Source organism: Muscardinus avellanarius (assembly GCF_963383645.1).
Source record: "Muscardinus avellanarius genome assembly, chromosome: 5".
Classification (NCBI taxonomy): Eukaryota; Metazoa; Chordata; class Mammalia; order Rodentia; family Gliridae; genus Muscardinus; species Muscardinus avellanarius.
In genome coordinates, this window is record NC_137790.1 from 73,027,434 (window position 1) to 73,036,092 (window position 8,659).

Consider the following 8,659-nt stretch of genomic DNA (forward strand, 5'->3'; position numbering starts at 1 on the left):
ACTTTATTATCAAAATAGAATTCAGTTGCATGGGCAAATTATAATTTATAACCAATCACTTACCATTAGACATTTGTCACTGTCAATAATGGTTTATAAAATGTTTCTGTTCTTTTGCTGTTATAAACAAAGAGCATTTTTTGTAGATAAATCTTTATACACATTCTTAATTATATTCTTAGGAGAAATTCCTACCACTGGAATTGCTAGGTCAAAGGATAAACTCAGCTGGGCACAGCTGCAACGGGCCTATAATCCCAGATACTTGAGAGGCTGAAGCAAGAGGACTGCAAGTTTGAGGCCAGCCTCAGCAACTTAGCAAAACCCTGTCTCAAAAATAAAAAGGAAGCCGGGCGTGGTGGCGCACACTTGTAATCCCCGCGCTTGGGAGGCAGAGACAGAAGGATCGCGCAGGTTCAAAGCCAGCCGCGCGCGCTGGCTTAGGAGACCCTGTTTCCAAATAAAAATGTAAAAATAGGTCTGGGAGCGTAGCCTGGAGGTAGAAGGGCTTCCAGGAACCCCAGTACCACCAAAAAAATAAATAAATAAATAAAGTAAAAATAAAAATAAAAAGGAGCCGGGCATGGTGATGCACGCTTGTAATCCCTGCGATTGGGAGGCAGAGACAGGAGGATTGCACAGGTTCGAAGCCAGCTGCGCTGGCTTAAGAGATCCTGTTTCCAAATAAAAATATAAAAAATAGGTCTGGGAGTATAGCCTGGAGGTAGAAGGGCTTCCAGGAACCCAGTACCACCAAAATAAATAAATAAATTTTTTTAAAAAGGACTAGGGAGCCGGGCATGGTGGCGCACACTTGTAATCCCCGCGCTTGGGAGGCAGAAACAGGAGGATCGCGCAGGTTCGAAGCCAGCCCCGCGCGCTGGCTTAGGAGACCCTGTTTCCAAATAAAAATGTAAAAATAGGTCTGGGAGTGTAGCCCGGAGATAGAAGGGCTTCCAGGAACCCCAGTACCACCAAAAAAAAAAAAAAAAAAGGTCTAGGGATATTACTTAGCAATAGAGTACCTCTGGGTTTAATCCCCATTCCTACAAAACATTTTAAAAGGATAGACTCATTTTCCCCCTAAGTTATTTCTGAATTCTGCATCTTCAGCCCTGGTCTCCGTTCCCAGTTCCAAGCTTTCTCCTGCCCGTAGATGCTCCTTGGGACATACCCACACCTGGATTCCTTTTATGTAAAAGTAAAGTCATCGTCCAAGGAGCTTGCTTGCTCACCCCTCCATTTTCCCATGCCAGAAGAATAACAATCTCCCAAACTCCTCTCCTCTGTCCTTTTCACATCTGTTCTTTGGTGGTGGTGGTGGGGGGGGGATCTAGGGGAAGGAAGAATGAAGCCAGGAGCATTCTACCACTGAGCTACACCCCCAGCCCATATATATATATATATGCATTTTTTTAAAAACAGAGATTTGCGAAGTTGGTAGGACTGGCCTCAAACCTGTGATCCTGCTGTCTCAGACTCCCAAGTACTGGAATCACAGGTGGGGGTCATAGCACCAGGCTATATCTATTCTTCTTCCACATTCTCCTGTCTTTGTCTACGTGGGGCTCCTTGCCTGGGCAATGACCAATTCTCCCTTCTTGCCCTCAAACCTGCCCTTCACTTTGTCCTTATCTGATTACCCCACCACCACCGCTGAGAACTGTCCACAGAGCAGCCTCTTCCTTCCCCAGCACCCCAGCACTGCAAGGAGGAGGTGGAAGACTAGCAAAGGACAGGCAGGCCCTTTCCCTCTGTGGGAGGCTGAGACAGGAGGATTATGGGTTCAAAGTCAGTGTACAGTAATATATAGCAAGACCCTGTTTCAAAGTAAAAAATAAAATAGGCCTGGGGGTGTAGCTCAGAGGTAGAATGCCCCTACACTTGATCCCTAGTTACACACAGAAAGGAAGGAAGGGAGCCAGGGAGGGAGGAAGGGGGCAGGAGGTGCACCCCTTCCTGCCTGCCACCTCCCATCTTCATGGTCTCCCACATCCCCAAGTCACCAGTCACCCTGAACTGCTCTTTTTGCCTCTACAGATGTTACCCCCTTTCCTCCAGAAATCAAACTAGCAGCACCTGAGTGCAGCCCCTCTAATGCCTCCCTGCTCCCCCAGGCCGCAGCCACGCCCTCCTCCTCTGCTCCCCGCACACCTTGCCTACATCTTCCTCACAGCAGCTGCCACCTTGTATTATCCTGACATGTCTACAGAACTGTCTCCTCAGCCCACCGGACTCCTTGAGGGCAGAATCGGTATCTTACTCATTCTGTGGCCAGTGCTCAGCCTGGGACTAGTGAGCAGGTTGCAGTCTCAGGTGTGTGTGACCAAGGGCGTCTTGGGATAGCAGGCAGAGATGGACAGGCAGGTTAGTTTCTTCGTGAGGGCGCAGAGGAGCTTGGGTGTAAGGACTGTGATGAACCCCTGAATGTGAGGACAAGAGTGTCCTGGTCTGTTTGGGGAGGCAAACTCTAGCAATGAGCAGCCATGTTTAAAAAAGCAAGATCCAAGAGTTCAAGAGAACAGTTGGGAAGTCATTATGAAGCAGAGGTGGGCTGGACCCAGAGGGGAACGGGGTGGGAAGGATGCCATTGGTTTGAGGTCCTAGAGGGCTTGATGAGGAGAGTCCGGGGTTGATTCCCATTTAAAAGAAGTAAACCCAGAAATGCTGTGGTCACGGGGTGGAAAGGCAGAGAGGTTTTGCTGTTCTTGTTTTGGTACTGGAGGTTGAACCCAGGGCCATTCTATCTCCAAGTTATACTCCAACCCTTTTTAGTTTATTATTTTGAAGGTTCATGCTAAATTTCTGAGGGTCTCGTTAAGTTTCTGAGACTAGTCCTGAACGTGTGACCTTCTCTCTCAGCCTCCCAAGTACTGGAATTACAGGTGTGTTACACTGTGCTTGGCTGAGGCAAAGGCTTTTAAGACAAACTATAAAAGGTACACATGGTTTAGAAAGGATGTGCTGGGCATGGTGGCCCATGTTTGTAATCCCAGCATTCAGGAGGAGAAGACCTGAGGATGGCAGTTCACAGACAACCTCAGCTAATTGGTGAGGCCCTTTGCAACTCAGTGAAACCCTGTTTTAAAATAAAGAATAGCCAGGTGTGGTGGCTCACGCTTGTAATCCCCGCACTTGGGAGGTGGAGACAGGAAGATCGCACAGGTTTGAAGCCAGCCTCGCTGGCTTAAGAGACCCTGTTTCCAAATAAAAAATATAAAATAGGTCTGGGAGTGTAGCCCAGAGGTAGAAGGGTTTCCAGGAACCCCAGTACCACCAAATAAATAAAGGAAGAAAGAAAGAAAGAAGAAAGGAAGGAAGGAAGGAAGGAAGGAAGAAAGAATGAATGAATAGGGCTGGGGGTATAGCTCGGAGGTAGAATGCCCCTGGGTTTCATTCCCAATATGGCAAAAAAGAAAAAAAAAAAAAAAAAAAGAAAAGAAAAGAAAGAAAGAATGTTGTCCTGAGATAGGGTGCTCACCCAAGGACCATCTCAGACCTTTCTGGAATGAATACTTGGTTTGCCAACAGTAATATCACTATAGTCCTAAAGCACCTGGGGTCTCAGGACCCATGGACATAACTCCTCTGGCCATCTTCTCCTTGTGCCTCAAATATCCTTTAGGGCTTCACTTTTCACTCCTGTAGCTTGATTTGTAGAACAATATTTCTATTTTAGAAATCAGTCACAAGTTCAAGGCCAATGCACAGTAACTTAGTGATACTCATTTTAAAATAAAAAAATAAAAATAAAAAGAGAGGTATATCTCACTGGTAGAATGCCCCTACCCTACTACCACAAAAAAGAGATTAGAATATTAATATTTTATTTTACTTTATTTTATGGTACTGGGGATCGACCCAAGTAGCATTCTACCTCAAAGCCAGGCATGGTGGCTTATACCTGTTATCTCAGTACTTGGAGTACAGGAGGATTGGAGGTTCAAAGCCAGCCTCACCAATTTAGGGAGACCCTTGGCAATTTAGTGATACCCTGTTTCAATTTAAAAAAAAATAAAAAGGAGCTGGGGCATATCTCAGAGGTAAAATGTCCCTGGGTTCAATCCCCAGTGCTATCAAAATAAAAGAGTAGGGATGAGTTTGGGAAAGGAAGAAGAAAGCCCTGGGCACTTTAGAGCAGTTCCTGGGGCAAATGAAACCATAGCAGGGGAGACCCTGAGTAGAGACCCATGGACAGAGGGCCTGGAAGTGGAAAGAGGAGGGCAGAATAAATTCCACTCATTACAGTTTTACCCAGAAAAGCCTGTCCTGCAATGAATTCTTCAGAAGAAATTAAGGGGCCAGACACGGTGGCTTGTGCTTGCCATCCCAGGACTTGAGAGGCTGAAACAGGAGAATTACAGGTTCAAAGCTATCCCTGGAAACCTTAGCGAGGCTCTTAGCAACCTAGTGAGACCCTGTTTCCAAATAAGAAATAAAATTTGGCTGGGGTGTAGCTTGGAGGTGGAAGGCTTCTGCGTTCAATCCCTAGTACCAAAATGAAATTAAAGAATTTGGAGAACCCAGAGCTAGTTCAAGGATGCAGGGGCAAATGAGCTTTCTATCCCTGGAGGCTTCATAATTTGAATCTATAAAACAGACTGAAACTAGATTAACAAGAGAAAAGGCTACAAATTTATCAACATACAAATGCCCAGGATGACTATACAAAGTGTGAAACTCATAGAAGGGCCAGATGGTTGAAGCTTAAATTCCCACATTATTTGGGAGAGGGAGCTAGAAGCTATAGGCAATTTTCAAAGAAGGAGAAATGCTATTTAGGGAAGATGAATGGACCCAAAGAACAGACAGTCCCTGGGGACAAAGAGTACCTGCCGGAGGATCCAATCTTCAGGTAGATAGGGCAACTTCAGAGAAAGCCCCTCCGGCACTCAGGAGGGAAAGAGGCCCAGAGTGGGAGGTTGGGAGGCCTCCTTTCTCCTTTAGCTCAAAGCATCCATTCCAAAGCCTCCAGCTGTGGTGCTTCCTGAGCAACAAGGGTAGGAGGGTCTTGCATGGTGTGGTGGTTCATCCCAGCACTTGGGAGGCTGAGATGGTAAGAGTGCAGGTTCCAGGGTAGGCTCAGGAATTTGGTGAGACCCTTTTTCCAAATAAAAACTTAAAGAGTTGGGTATATAGCTTGGAGGTAGAATTACCTGGGCTCCATCCCCAGTAACACACACAAACACAAAAACAAAAACAAAAAACAAAACAAACAACCCCCCCCAAAAAAAAACAAAAAACCCCTCATTCCCACTATTAGGTAAAATGACATTTGCATGAACATTTGCATTTCCAGAGCAAGCTTCATACTTTAAAATGACTTCCATAGCCGGGCGTGGTGGCGCACGCTTGTAATCCCCGCGCTTGGGAGGCAGAGACAGGAGGATCGCGCAGGTTCGAAGCCAGCCGCGCGCGCTGGCTTAGGAGACCGTTTCCAAATAAAAATGTAAAAATAGGTCTGGGAGTGTAGCCCGGAGGTAGAAGGGCTTCCAGGAACCCCAGTACAACCAAATAAATAAATAAATAAATAAATAAATAAATAAATAAATAAATAAACAAAATGACTTCCTTTCCTACAGAGAACTCAATGCCTTTTATTTTCCCATTACAGAATTAGCTAACAGGTTGGAACATTATGTGTCTTGAGGACTGGCTATCCCAAAGAGGCCTGGAACCCAGGGGTCTCTGGGAGCCACCCTTCACACAGCTGGCCCCACCATCAGTTCTGAAGAGGAACAAAGGACCTCAGCCCTCTTTGAAGCCAAGGATGATAAGTTTATAATTAGCCATCTAGAGAACCCCATCTTCACCTCTCAGCCTCTGAGACTGGGCCGGGCGCAGAAAACATTGAAAGAGCTCAGATTGGAGCTGAGGTGGAAACTGCTGATAATAGCTTCAGCTGACTCTCTCCCAGGTGTTGACATTTGCATTTTAATGGAGGTGGTGAATGCCTCCAGCTAAAGGAGTGACTAATATGTTCTTTCAATTGCTCCTAGAGGTAGGTGGGAGATCCTTTGCATCCCAGGGACCTTTAAGTATGTATGTATGTATGTACTGCAGTACTGGGGACTGAACTCAGGAGTATTCTATATTCCCAGCCTTCTTTTCATTTTGAAATAGGTTCTCACTAACTTGCGGAGGGCCTACGTTGCTGAGGCTGACCTCGAACCTGTGATCCTACCATCTCAGCCTCCCAACTACTAGTCACAACACCCAGCTATCCCAAGGCCTTTGATTTTTTAATTTTAATTTTTTGCAGTACTGAGAATGGAACCCAGGGGCATTCTACTTTCAAGCTACACTCCCAGCCCTATTTTTTATTCTTTATTTTGAATCAGGGTCTCACTGAGTTGCAAAGGACCTCACTAAGTAGTTGAGGCTGTCCAGGAACTTCAGCCCTCCAGTCTCAGCCTTACAAGTACTGGGGTTTTTTGTTGTTGTTGTTATTGTTGTTTGTTTGTTTTGTTTTTTGGTGGTACTGGGACTTTCTACCTCCGGGCTATACTCCCAGACCTATTTTATATTTTATTTGGAAACAGGGTCTCACTAAGTTGCTGAGAGCCTCACTAAGTAGCTGAGGCTGGCTTCGAACCTGTGCAATCCTCCTGTCTCAGCCTCCCAAGCGGAAGGATTACAAGTGTGCGCCACCATGCTCGGCTCAAGTACTGGTATTAAAAGTGTGTGCTACCAAGGCTTCCCAAGGCCTTTTAACATCCCTTTAGTCGCCTCTCCAGGACTGCACAGCCTCTGGACTATAATGCCTAGCTTCCACACTTATCTTTGTTCTTCTTCTTGATTTTATTTTCTTTCTTGTGCTTTATCGTGGATCCTATTTTCCTAAAATTCTGGGAACATCTCCCATGAGTCCTTTACTCTTTCAACACACATAAACTGATGGTCCATTTGAAGCAGAAAAGCATGCTAGGCACAGTTGAGTAGTGGGAACCCAGTTTAGGCCAGCAATATGCCACCCCAAGAAGCCAGAGGTAAGGGATTCAGATTCCTGCCAGGTGTGTGGTGGCACACTCCTGTAATCCCAGCTACTTGGAAGGCTGAGACAGGAGGATCACAGGTTCAATGCTACCCTGAGCAACTTAGCAAAAGTCCATCTCAAAACAAAATTTAAAGAAGGGCTGAGAAGGTAGTTCAGAGGCAGAATGCCCCTGGATTCAATCCCCAATACCAATAATAATAATATGACCAATCCAAATAGTATCTCCATGCATTAGACAGTTGGTAAGGGGGGTGTTTATTTTGCCTACAGGTCAGCTTAGTGACCCTCTTTCAAGGTTTCCTTGGTCCCCAGAGGTCCTCAGCCCACAGGTGGGCCCAAGCTCCTCCAAGGGGTATTTGGTTCTGCATCTTAGACAGGCAAATGTTAATGAGTCAGGACCTATTAGCAAAAACATCTGATACCACCTCCACCCCAGTCTATTTCTACCACTCAGTCAAAATGGCACCCTGTCTCCTCCCCAACCAAATGGGCTTTGCTGAGAGCAGACCCGGCAAGGAAGCCAGCCAGAACCATGCGGGTCGGCAGAAACTCATCTCCAGCAAATGTAATTAAAGGCAGCAGCAAGTAAGTGCCTATTAATTTTTCATTAGAAAAGTCAAAGGCAACCTTCTTGGACGGCAGCATCACTGAACTCCAGGTTCGGAGTGAGGCCCGGTTTCCTCCACTGTGCGCACACCCCCCTTCCACCAGCGCACACGGCTCCGGCTGCAGAGGTCACACGGTCCCCTTCCAGTCTGCCCCCTTTGTCTCCATTTGACCTGATGGCTGTCTACACATTTAATTGACTACTGTAGGGACTTCATTCCATATATGGATGTCTCCCCAAGCCAAATTCTGCCTTACATATTATTTTTATCGTTTGAACTCTATCTTATTTATTGTGCTAGGGATTAAACCCAGGGACATTCTATCTCTGGGCTGCACTTCCAGCCCTTTTTTATTTTTCTATTTTGAAACAGGGTCTTGCTAGGTTGCTGAGAGTCTCAACAAAGTTTCTCAGGCAGGTCTTTAACCCGCAATCCTCTTGTCCCATCCTCCTAAGTACTAGGATTACGGGCGTGCGCCACCACGCCTGGTTTAAGCCCTATTTTAAATGCCTTTGAGAAGATCAGTGTTCAAAGCTCTCTATGGTGAATCTCCAGTGCCTACTTCCTCGAATGTTTGATTCATAAGCCAGGGGCAATGTTACGAGGTCAGAAGAGGGGAGTGGGTGCGGATGGCGCCCTGGCCCCAACAGTGCTCCCATTAGGAGTCGGGGCCCACTCAGCTGGTATGCCACATCAGTCGGCCCGTCTCTTTTCCTTCCTCCTGGACCCTCCTTGCAAACGCTTCCCACCTGATGAAAAGGTGCTTCTACTCCCACACTGAGGAGGCTTGGGGGAAGATCACTAAGCTTGGAGTCAGAATACCCAGAGGTTCAGCTCTGCCACTTTCTAGTTACGTGACCTGTAACAAAAGTATACATCTCAGAACTGCAGACCTAGCAAGGATGACTAGACTCTTCCTCTGCCTCCTGTGATGGATGATTTATCATGAGGAATAGGACAGTAATGGGAAAGTCTTGTCTCTTTCTTTCTTTCTTTCTTTCTTTCTTTCTTTCTTTCTTTCTTTCTTTCTTGTGTGTGATATTCAAGTCTGTGA